Here is a 12,881-nt window from a genome sequence, read left to right as displayed (position 1 = left end):
TTGGCCATAGTCCATTTGCCAAGGTTGGAACACCTCTGATGACAGGACACTGGTGACAGTGCATGCACAGAAGCTGAGTCTTACGCCAACGTGCATGGGCACCTGCGCCGGACATATACACACTCATGCCCAAAGTGTTGTATTGCCTCTGTACAAATCGATGGTGAGACCACACTTGGAGTACTATGTACAGTTCTGGTCACCGCACCTCAAGGAGGATATTATGTAAATGGAAAAGGTGCAAAAAAGGGCAACAAGGATGATCAAGGAAATGGACCCCCCCCCCCTTATGAAACTAGGTGGCAACGCCTTGGTCTCTTCAGCCTTGAAAGACGGCATTTAAGGGATGAATTGATTGAAGGGTATAAAATCATGCATGGGATAGAAAAGGTGGATGGAGAAAAATTCTTTTCTCTATCACACAATGCTTGGACGAGGGAGCCCTCCCTAAAACTCAATCAATCATGGTCTGTGCAGAGATGGATATGTTGAGAGAGAAATTAGAAGGGAAAGAAGATTCAGACTACTATAAGATATAGGATGAATTTTATAATTGGTTAAAAGCAAGAAAGGATAAATATAAATATAGCCTAAGAGAGCAATGATAGACAAAAATAACTTTATTTGTAGTTTACAATAAAAATAGGCAAGCAAAAGGTTAACAAAAACTAGGTCAAAATGTATATACAGTATCTGCAATTGAATTTCTGATAGAAATGGGGATGTAAGTATCCCAAATGTATGTTCTTGAAAGACGGTGTTTAAGAGATGACTTGTTCAAAGTGTATAAAATCCTGCATGGGATAGAAAAGGTGGATAGAGAAACTTCTCCATCCCACAATACTGAGACGAGGGGCCCCTCCCTAAAGCTCACAGGTAAGAAAGTGAGGACAAATAAAGGGAAATATTTCTTCACCCAGTGGGTCCAAGGATGATGGGATTCCCTTCCAGAAGAGGTCGTGACAGCTGTCAGCCTTGATAGCTTCAAGGCAGGATTAGACAGATTCAGGGATGCCAAGTGTATCATAGGGGGTTATTGAAACGGATGTCCAAGTGCCGCCTCTGTGTTGGTTGAGGCAGGCAGGGTCCCCTTGAATACTATTTGATGGGGGTCAAGGGAAAGGGAGGGTCTTGCCTTCTCTTCCTGCTCAAGATCCCCATGGACAATTGGGGGGCCACTGGGGGCCACAGAATGCTGGACTCCATGGGCTTTGGCCTGATTCAGCCGGGCTCTTCTTAGGTTCCTATCTCTCTATCTCTATTTATCTACTACTCTATCTGTCCATCATCTCTCTCTCATATTCTCTCTCTGTCTCTGTCTCTCTGTCTCTCTGTCTCTCTGTCTCTCTGTCTCTGTCTCTGTCTCTGTCTCTATCTCTATCTATCTATCTATCTATCTATCTATCTATCTATCTATCTATCTATCTATCTCATTCTCTCTCCATCTATCTATTTTCCCTTGGGTCCCATTTGTTGGGGGTCAAGGGAAAAGAGGGGTTTGTCCTTCTCTTTCTGCTCAAGATCCCCCTGGACAATTGGTGGGCCACTGTGGGGCACAGAATGCTGGACTCAAGGGGCTTTGGCCCCATTCAGCAGGGCTCTTCTTAGGTTCTCAGGTTCTTATGTTCATGCTGGTCTTGGTAGGCACACCTGTAGTGGCGAAGACAAGCAGCCCTTCACTGGATTGTGCGCATGGGGGGGGGGGGGAGGGAAGGAATGAGGGCAAAAAAAAAAGTTCCCCATCACTGGTAGAGGGTCTTCTGCTTGAGCAGGGGGTTGGACTAGAAGACCTCTAAGGTCCCTCCCAACTCTGCATTCTGTTATTCAGTTCTGGTTACATGCCAAGGTTTACCTGTCCTTCCACTCTCCAATGCCGAGCTATTCATTCATCTTCCAAGGAGATCAGTTTTCTACTTACCTGTAAGTGAGAACAGCCGCACCTCCAGCCTTTCTTAATGCCAGGGTTTCTCCAAAGGAGGATAATTACCTTAAGGGTGGGGTGCAATTATTAAGAGAACTCAGCTGAATCGATTCTCTTATTTGTTTTCAGTGTTGCTGTACAAGCACCATTAAAAAAAAATCAGGTGAACTCCAAGGGGGAGACTTAAATCTTTGCATCTGGGATTGTTGCACTTAATAGTTTCTGAGATTTCCCACCCCCTCCCCACCCCCAACTCAGGAAGGAGAGAAAAGTTCGGATTCCACCGGATAAACTTTTGCAAAGTCAACACAACTCCTGGAGAACCTTTGCAAAGTCAACACAACCTTCCAAGAGGGTCTCAGAAAGGACAAACCCGGATTATTATTATTATTATTATTATTACTATTATTATTATTACCCAGAGATCATCCAGTCAATCCTCCGTCTGGGGCAGGAATCATCAATTCTAGGTACTTCCTTGATTTACGACCAAAGGGAGCTAAGCAAAAGAATTGGGAAGTGTCCCATCTAACAACAACCTTTCCTGCCCACGGTGGTTCGTTGTATCCCTGCTGTTGTTGAGTCAATCACATGGTCCTTAAGCGAATCTGGATTCCTCCATTTGATTTACTTGCTGGATACCAACTGGGGAAATTATAAAAGTAATTTGTATTTTCCATCAGGAAAAAGCAGCTTATAAATCAAATCAAATCGAATAGGATAGAATAATAAAATATAAAACAAAAGAAAAAGAAAAGAAAAAATAAAATAAATGAAATAAAAATATAATAATAATAATAATAATAATAATAATAATAATAATAATAATAATAAATTAGACTTGTATGCCACCCCTCTCTGGAGACTCGGTAAAATAAAATAAAGTAAAATAAAAATAAAACATTACAAGCCAGTTGCCAAGCACACAAATTTTGAGCATGTCAGCATGGAGGGGAATTCCATGCAACCCGTTGTAAATGTGAAAACCGGATAGAAGTCACTTTTTTCAGCCCCGTCGTAACTTCAAACGGTCACTAAATGAACGGTTGCATAAGCTGTGTGTGTGTGTGTGGGGGGGTGTTTACCTGTGTTTCAGTGTTTCTGAACCTTGGGAACTTTTAAGAGGGGGCTTGGGGGACTCTGATTCCCAGAATTCCCCAGCCAGCTTTGCAACAGGAGGTTCAAAAAGGCCTTCAGCCATGCAGGTGGTCCTCAGTTTACAACCGTAACCACCAGAATTTCCGTCCCTAAACAAGGCAGTTGTGAGTTGTGCTCCATTTTATGTAAGAAAAAATTGCCACTGTTGTTAAATGTAGAAAGTAAGCACCCGCCCTCTCTCCTAGAGGAATGAAACAGTTTGACAAATATTAAAAAGGCAGAATTTATTTTATTTTTATTTTATTTTTCAAATTTATAGGTTGCCCTTCTCCTACTGGACTCAATAGAATATTATGCTCTGCTGAAAAAAATAAAGGGAAGACTTAAACAGCAGAATAGAACTCCAAGTCAATCCAACTTCTGTGAAATCAAACTGACCACTTAGGAAGCAACACAGATTGACCATCAATTTCACCTGCTGTTGTGCACATTCAACTTTGTACAGAACAAAGGATTCAGTGAGAATATTTCATTCATTCAGACCTAGGATGGGTTCTTTGAGGGCTCCCTTTGTGTTTTTGAGCAGTATATTTCCCTGGAGAAGAAGTGGAGAAACATGCAGGCAAAAAGTAGCCCCCATCTTTCTAGCCCTCAGTAGAGGTCAACACTTAAGTGATAAGAGATAGATTATTCATATGCAAAAATTCCCTGCAATAAGATCTGAACAAAGGAAGAGTTAGCCCTCAGCCACAATCGGAATTCCCCAACAAGCCCCTGCATTGCATCAGCAGCCCAAACGTCAACCAAACCTGTCTCAGGCAAACATGACCCCCTGCATGGTCTGTCCAGGACCTCAGTTGTATTGATGTATTCTATTTTTGTGTGTTTGTGTATTGTGTTCTTTTTTCTTTGGTTTTTAATGTGTATAACTTTATGTATATGTTTTCGTGCCCTTGTCCACCCAGCATCCTTCGACCTTCATCCCTGGACTTTCATCTCCTGTCTGGATCTTCTTTGATGTCCTTTTTCTTTGAACCCGTTTCATTTTTTAAATATTAAATATTAAAACCCAAACAATTGTCAGGCCTAAGCCATTGTTTGAATTGGAGACTTGGGCCTGGCACAAGTAGAATATTACTGTGGGGATTAGGGAAGAGTGGTTGCAGGAGAGGGAAAAATACTAGCCACAACAAATTCCTTCCAGAGATTCAATAACAACAACAACAACAACAACAACAACAACAACAACAACAACAACAACAGAGTTGGAAGGGACCTTGGAGGTCTTCTAGTCCAACCCACTGCTTGGGCAGGAAGCCCTACACCACTTCAGACAGCAACATCTTCTTAAAAACCTCCAGTGTTGGGGCATTCACAACTTCTGGAGGCAAGGAGTTCCACTGATCAACCGTTCTGACTGTCAGGAAATTTCTCCTTACTTCTGAGTTGCTTCTGTCCTTGTTTAGTCTCCATCCGTTGCTTCTTGTTCTACCCTTGGGTGCTTTGGAGAATAGCTTGACTCCCTCTTCTTTGGGGCAATCCCTGAGAGATTGGAAGTCTGCTCTCCTTTCTCCCCTGGTCCTTCTTTTCATTAAACTAGCCAGGCCCATTTCCTGCAACCGTTCTTCGTATGTTTTCAAGGTCATCCTTTGTTCAGCACCAGCCGGAAGTAGAAGGGAGGATCGTGGACGTTGAGAGAAACCAGAGTGGTCCATATGATGAACTTGTGGGTGGGGGGGGGGACGAGGGGTGAAGCTTCACCTGGGTGGAAAACTGTAGGAACAGTGAGTATCGGGTCGACTACAGTTCGTATCCAACATGGCTCTGTTAGTCAATTGAAACTTGGGAGAAGACCAAGATTTGAACTCTGATTTATTTCTCAGATGTTATTTGCAACGCTGACAGCAATATTATCAGGACATCTGATGCCAAGGGGAATAATTCATCCGGTGACAGGTCAAAGCAACCAAGCGCTTCCCAAAAGCAAATAAAATAATAAGTTCTATTTATGCATTTGCTTTAAATTGGTGGCTTTAATGGAAAGAACAAGTTTCCCAGCCTAGAAATGGCTCCAGGAAGGGTAGAAGGCGGAAAAGCTCCCTGAAAATCTCCAATACAGGCAGTCCTCGACTTATAACCGTTCTTTTAGTGACCGGTTTTTTTCCTCCCATCATCGCTAAGTGAATCACTGCAGTTGTCAGTCATAACTTAGTCACGCGGCTCTTAAGTGAATCCAGCTTCTTCGCTTACGAAACGGTCGTAAGTGTGAAAAACAGTTGTAAATCACTCGCTTCCATGCTGTGGTCCCTTCGGTCACTAAATGAACAGTCGTAAGTCAGGGACGACCTGGATTCAAGGAACGAAAATAAGTCGCAAAACTAGAGGACCTTGACTGAGGATGGAGAAGAGTGGATGCAAAGGGCTTGGCCAATTCAGGCAGAATCTGGAATGTTTGGGGGTTGCATTTTATGAATTCTTTCTTTCTTTCTTTCTTTCCTTCTTTCTTTCTCCTCTCTGTCTCTTTCTTTCTTTCTCCTCTCCCTGTCTCTTTCTTTCATTCATTCTTTCTTTCTTTCCTTCTTTCCTTCTTTCTTTCTTTCTTTCCTTCCTTCTTTCTTTCCTTCTTTCTTTCTTTCTTTCTTTCCTTCTTTCTTTCTTTCTTTCTTTCTCCTCTTCCTGTCTCTCTTTCCTTCTTTCTTTCTTTCTCCTCTCCCTGTCTCTTTCTTTCTTTCTTTCCTTCCTTCCTTCCTTCTTTCTTTCTTTCTTTCCTTCCTTCTTTCTTTCTTTCTTTCTTTCTCCTTTCCCTGTCTCTTTTTTCTTTCTTTCTTTCCTTCTTTCTTTCTTTCTTTCTTTCCTTCTTTCTTTCTTTCTCCTCTCTGTCTCTTTCTTTCTTTCTTTCTTTCTTTCCTTCCTTCTTTCTTTCTTTCTTTCCTTCTTTCTTTCTTTCCTTCTTTCCTTCTTTCTTTCTTTCTTTCTTTCTTTCTTTCTCCTCTCCCTGTCTCTTTCTTTCTTTCTTTCTTTCCTTCCTTCCTCCTCTTTCTTTCTCTCCTTTCTTTTTTCTTCCCTCCCTGTCTCTTTCTTTCTTTCCTTCCTTCCTTCCCAGACTCTCTCTCTTTCTCTTTCTTTCTTTCTTTCTTCCTTCCCTCCCTCCCTTCCCTCCCTCCCTCCCTCCCTCCTTCCTTCCTTCCTTCCTTTATTTACAGTGGAACCCCGACATAAGAGCTGCTCTACTTAAGAGCAACTCGAGATAAGAGCTGGGAGGGGAGAGATATTTTTGTTCTACTTACAAGCCCAAATTCGAGATACAAGCGCCAAGGAGCTGTCTCCTGAAGCCAAACGCTAACTTCCGCGTTCGGCTTCAGGAGACAGCTGCGAAGCGGCGCGCGTGTTTTAAAAGGTTGCAGCCGGCCTGGGGGGCTCGGGGGGGTGCTTGCAGCTTTCTTTCTTGCTCTTTTTCTTTCTCTCTTTTACCTTCCCTTCCTCTATTTCTTCTTTTCTTTCTCCTTCCCACCTTCTTCCCTCCCTCCCTCCCTTCACTCATTCCTCTCTTACTCTCCCCTTTCATAAGTTTTCTTCCTTCCTTCCTCTGTTCCTGTCCCTTCCCCCTTTCTTTCTTTCTTTCTTTCTTTCTTTCTTTCTTGCTCTTTTTCTTTCTCTCTTTTACCTTACCTTCCCTTCCTCTATTTCTTCTTTTCTTTCTCCTTCCCACCTTCTTCCCTCCCTCCCTCCCTTCACTCATTCCTCTCTTACTCTCCCCTTTCATAAGTTTCCTTGCTTCCTTCCTCTGTTCCTGTCCCTTCCCTCTTTCCTTCCTTCCTTCCCACCCTCCGTCCATTCATTCACCCATTCCTCTCTTGATCGCTTAAAGCCGGTCCCTGGTGCAAAAAGGGTTGGGGACCTCTGTCCTACAGGATTGGGTGGCAGAGAAGTTGAACATATGTAAATTTAAAAGTTTAAGAAAGTTTACAAGTTAAGTGAAAGAAACTTCATTATTCATTTATATGTACATGTACATTTCTTCATTAAAAACATGTCTTTCTGCATAATTTAGACTAACTTTGTGAGTTTTTTGAGGGCTGGAACCAATTAAAATTATTTACATTAATTCCTATGGGGAAAAGTCGTTCGAGATAAGAGCTGCTCGACTTAAGAGCCCAGGTCCGGAACGAATTAAACTAGTATCTCGAGGTACCACTGTATTGGATTTATATGACTCCCCTCTGTGAGGACTTGGAGTGGCATATAAGAGATTAGAATTCTTTATTAACCAAGTGTGATTGGACACCCAAGGAATTTGTCTTTGGTTAAATTAAATCCAATAAATAAATAAATAAATAAATTAGTAGGGGCACATCGGCTTCTCGTTAAGTAAACCCCCCCCCCACCCCAATAAAGGAAGAAAGAAAATCCAGAGAGTTAAAGGATCCTACTTTTAAAAAAAAATATTTCCAAAACCCCAGCCAGTACTTGCTCAGAGAGGACACCAAAAACGGCTCTTTAGGCTGGGGATGATGGGATTTTAGTCCCATTTCCAGGAAGCCCAGGTAGGAAAAGCTGACTTTATCTAACAAAATGAAATCTCTCACAATTTGAAATAAAACGAAAGAATATACCATTAAGTAATCTTATTAATCCGTTAACCAAATCATAATGTATATACAATATGAAGAAAAGTCGTTGTCTAGCAATTTTCTACAACCTAGGCAATATGACTAAAAATTACATAATTAAGATATAGGCAACAAATGACATATTATAGCAAAGTACAAATTAATAGGCTGATATAAATAGGCTGTAATAAGGTCGGCAGGATAGTTAACCTCTGTGTAAATTGTCGTGTTTAAGATTTGATATATAATTGTAAATATGATAGATTATATATGTTTATGTGTTTGTATAAATTGTGTTTTGTCTTTGTTTTTCTTTTTATGGTTTTTGTTTTTAAAGTAAATACTTAATCAAGATTATGTTTCAAAAAAAGAAATTCAACGTAGTAAAAAGTAAAGCCCTACACATGGGTAACCCCCCACCCCCCCAAAAAGTATACGTGTAAACTGGGTGAAACCAGGCTTAATAGTAGTGACTGCAAGACAAGAGGGATCTTGGAGTCAGTGTTCCCTCTAATTTTTTGGGGGGGTGGGCGGAAAAGTATAGTGTCTGAGCAGCAGTCCCTTTGGGACTGGGCGGCACAGAAATAATAAATAAACAAACAAACAAACAAACAAACAAACAAACAAATAAAAACCCCACCCTGTTTTGCCTCAGAGAATTTCAAAATAAAATACTGCACTGTGTCTATAACAGTCAGCTCATACTAGGGCAACTCTATCAATATCAAAATGCCACTTAAATAGTTGAGCTAGTTTCAAACTAGATTTTGATTTTCTTTCTCTCTTCCTTACTCCCATTCTTTTTTTTTCTCTTTTCCTTCCTCTCTTTTTTCTATCTGTTTCTCTCTCTTTCTCTCTTCCTCTCTCTCTCCTTCTCTCTCACTCTTTCCCTCTCGCCTTCTGGGCAGGTTTGGAAAACTCTGAGTTGATGATGATTTTTAAGTGCGCCATGGCTCACTGCTCAGCTTAGAGGGAACTATGCTTGGAGTCTTAGTAGACAACCAGCTAAATAGGAACCAGCCGTGTGCAGCAGCTGCCAAAAAGGCCAATACAATCCTAAATTGAATTAACAGAGGGATACAATCTTGGACTAGGGAGCTACTAATACCACTCTGTAAAACCTTAGTAAGACCACAGCTAAAGTACTGCATCCACTTTGGGTCACCAGACTATAAAAAATATATTGAGCCTCTAGAAAGAGTGCAGAGAAGAGCCACAAAGAGGACTAGGGGACCGGAGGCTAAAACATACGAAGAACGGTTGCAGGAACTGGGCATGGCTAGTTGAATGAAAAGAAGGACCAGGGGAGACCTGATAGCAGTCTTCCGATATCTCAGGGGCTGCCACAAAGAAGAGTTGGGGGTCAAGCTATTCTCCAAAGCACCTGAGGGCAGGACAAGAAGAAATGGTTGGAAACTAAACAAGGAGAGAAGCAACTTAGAACTAAGGGGAAATTTCCTGACAGTCAGAACGGTTGACCAGTGGAACAGAAATTGCCTCCAGAATGTGTGAATGATGCAACACTGGAAGTTTTTAAGATAATGTTGGATAACCATTTGTCTGAAGTAGTGTGGTGTTTCCTGCCTAAGCAGGGGGTTGGACTAGAAGACCCCCAAGGTCCCTTCCAACTCTGTTGTTGTTATAATTGAGAGGTTATAAAGCATAAGGCAAAAATAATATTAAATGCATAATATAAAAAAGATGTTGAGACTCTAGAAAAAGTGCAGAGAAGAGCAATAAATATGATCAAAAACCTGGAGGATAAAACATATGAAGAACGGTTGCAGGAACTGAACATGGCTAGTTTCATGGAAAGAAGGACCAGGGGAGACACGATAGCAGCCTTCCAATATCTCAGGGGTTGCCACAAAGAAGAGGGAGTCAGGCTATTCTCCAAAGCACCTGAGGGTAGAACAAGAAGCAATGGGTGGAAACTAAACAAGGAGAGAAGCAACTTAGAACTAAGGAGACATTTCCTGAGAGAACCGTTGATCAGTGGAATAGCTCGCCACCAGAAGTTGTGAATGCTCCAACACTGGACGTTTTTAAGCAGATGTCGGATAACCAAGGAAAGAAGCAACTTAGAACTAAGGGGAAATCTCCTAACAGTCAGAACAATCAACTGATGTTAAGTCGAGGACTTTCCTGCAAATTTTGATGCCCCTCCGGACCCATCGCTGTTTGGGGAGGGGCGAGACGATGCCCCCAGAGCCGGCTGTTGGTTTCATGTCTGCTCAATGTGGATTTTCCCTCTCTTGGCTTCCTCGAGATGGGTCTGACTCAGCTTTAACCACAAGATGACACAAGAGGTTTTTTGGCTTCTGGGTGCGAAACTCGATCCCGGTTGAATCACCCAGATATCTTCCCAGCAAGTAGGGGAGGGGGGGCAGGCTGATGGGCTCTGGAGTCCATAAACAGACAGTTCTAGACTTACAACTTTGATTCAGCAGATTGAAACATCCTTGTTTTGGGGATCAGCAAGAGGGGAAGAAATTGGAGGGACTGGGGATGTTTTAACAAGTTTTGTGGTTTTATTAGTTGTGTTTTAGCAAAAGTGTGTGTATTGCCTACTGTCTGTCCTAACCCTAACCCTTTGTTAAAAGGGCATTATAAATAAACATTGTTGTTTATTATTATTATTATTATTATTATTATTATTATTATTATTATTATTATTACTACTACTACTACTACTACTATTACTACTACTATTATTATAATTATCATCATCATCATCATCATCATCATCATCATCATCATCATCCGTGTTATTTGTTGCAATTTTGGATAAATTTCTCTCCAAATCCCAGTCTCCTTTGCTGTTCTCCTGTTCTTGAGCATCAAAACATCCTCAGGCTCAAAGATGCACTTTAAACATGGTCAGAGGCTATGCCACCTCTGTCCTTCAGCTCAAGCAGAAGGAAGATCAGCAACCACCGAATAACAGAATGACAGAATTGAAAAAGGGGCCTTGGAGGTCTTCTAGTCCAACCTCCCCACTCAGGCGGGAAGCCCTAGAGTCCGTTACAGAGAAATGGCGCTCCAATCTCTTCTTCAAAAACTTCCAATGTTGGAACCGAGACCCTGTCTGGTCCCCCCTGTGCTGGTTCTCCCCTCAAAATGTTGGGGGGATCAGGACACAGCAGCTAGAGGGGGAGCTCTTGCATTGCAATCAGGAGGTTGGGAGTTCGATCCTAAGCAGAGGCAGATATAGGGTTGGGCTAGATGACTGGGAAGGTCCCTTCCATCTCTGTTAATCTGTTTAAAATCTTGTAATAATCCAATAGTTGTTAATAATAATAATAATAATAATAATAATAATAACAACAATAACAACAACAACAACAACAACAACACAACAACAACAACAACAATAACAAAATCTCCACCTGTCAATTACAAAAGGCCGCTTTACTGGGATCGGTAAACATAATTTGCCACTACGTCACACAGTCCTAGGTGCTTGAGAAGCGCCCGACTGGGGATGAAATACGAAATCCAGCATAGTGACCTCGTCTGCTGTGTTGTATTGACATAATAACAACAACAACCAGAACAACAACAACAGACTTGGAGGGGACCTTGGAGGTCTTCTAGTCCAACCCCCTGCTTAGGCAGGAAACCTTACACTACTTCAGACAGAGGGTTACCCAACATTAAAAACTTCCAGCGTTGGAACATTCACAACTTCTGAAGGCAACTTCTGTTCCACTGATCAACCGTTCTGACTGTCAGGAAGTTTCTCCTGAGTTCTAAGTTGCTTCTGTCCTTGTTTAGTTTCCACCCATTGCTTCTTGTTCTACCCTCAGGGGCTTTGGAGAATAGCCTGACTCTCTCTTCTTTGTGGCAACCCCTGAGATATTGGACGGCTGCTATCCTGTCTCCCCTGGTCCTTCTTTTCATCAAACTAGCCATGCCCGGTTCCTGCAACCGTTCTTCATATGTTCTAGCTTCCACTCCCCTCATCCTCTTTGTTGCTCTTCTCTGCACTCTTTCTAGAGTCTTCACATCTTTTCTACATCATGATGACCAAAACTGGATGCCGTATTCCAAGTGTGGCCTTATAAAGTGGCATTAACCCTTCATGTGATCTTGATTCTCTCCCTCTGTTAGTGCAGCCTAGAACTGTGATGGCTTTGTTGGCAGCTGCTGCACACGGCTGGCTCCTATTTAAGTGGTTGTCCACCAGGACTCCAAGATCTCTCTCACGGTTACTACTGTTGAGCAATGTATGTTAAAGGGTTAAATAAGTTTCAGGAGGGAAGTGTTTCTTATAGGAAAGTAAAACAAGAACAAGGGGCCACAATCTGAGATCAGTCTGGGGAAAGATCAAAAGCAACATGAGAAAATATGATTTTACTGAAAGAGTAGTAGATGCTCGGAACAAACTTCCAGCAGACATGGTTGATAAATCCACAGTAACTGAATTTAAACATGCCTGGGATAAACATAGATCCATCCTAAGATAAAGTACAGGAAAGAGTATCAGGGCAGACTAGATGGACCAGGAGGTCTTTTTTCTGCCGTCAATCTTTTATGTTTCTATATTTCTATTGCAGAGGGCTGGGGCCGCCACAGAGAAGGCTGTTCCCCCAGGCCCCAGTATTATTGTATTGTTATTATATTACTGATTTTACAATGTACTGTATTTGGATTGCATTTTAGCCCTATTATTATTATTTATTGATTAGATTTGTATGCCGCTCTTCTCCGAAGACTCGTATTGTATTTAGCAGCTCTGCATCCGCTTTGGAATGAGTGGCATATAAATACAATAAAGCAAATATATAATTTATTTATTTATTTATTTACTTACTTACTTACTTACTTACTTACTTACTTACTTACTTACTTACTTACTTATTTATTTATTAGATTTGTATGCCGCCCCTCTCCGTAGACTCACCTAATTCCCCTAAACATGCCAAAATTGAAAAAAATACCGCACGGGGAGGCGGGGGGGGGTGACTCAGCCTAGTTTTCCTGCCCGCCGACGGCTAGCCGGGTTTAGGTAAGAGCCCGGCACCCCTTCCCACCCCCCCTCCCCACGGGATGAGCTCAGAGGGTGAAGCAAGAGTCTTGGGCGCCTTCCCTTCCCTTCCTCCAGGCTCGCTGGCCCCACCTCGCGCTGGTCCCCCTGGCCAAGACCTGCCCTCCAATCTGGGGCCGGGAAAAAAAAACCCCTCTCCAGCGCCAGACAGGTTTTGTGGAATGGTTAACCTGGGGCCATCCCATCCTGAACCAATCACCTG

General features: G+C 42.2%; 1 protein-coding gene across 1 annotated transcript in view; it reads left to right on the top strand.

The window, feature by feature from the left end:
* The window catches only part of CPSF1 (cleavage and polyadenylation specific factor 1), a 242,284-nt gene that overhangs the window by 152,819 nt on the left and 76,584 nt on the right, over window positions 1-12,881 (top strand). The window lies entirely within an intron of this gene.

This window comes from Erythrolamprus reginae, chromosome 3 (genome assembly GCF_031021105.1).
Source record: "Erythrolamprus reginae isolate rEryReg1 chromosome 3, rEryReg1.hap1, whole genome shotgun sequence".
Taxonomy (NCBI): Eukaryota; Metazoa; Chordata; class Lepidosauria; order Squamata; family Dipsadidae; genus Erythrolamprus; species Erythrolamprus reginae.
Note: the sequence above shows the minus strand (reverse complement) of the source record. Positions and strands in the feature narration are given on the sequence as shown.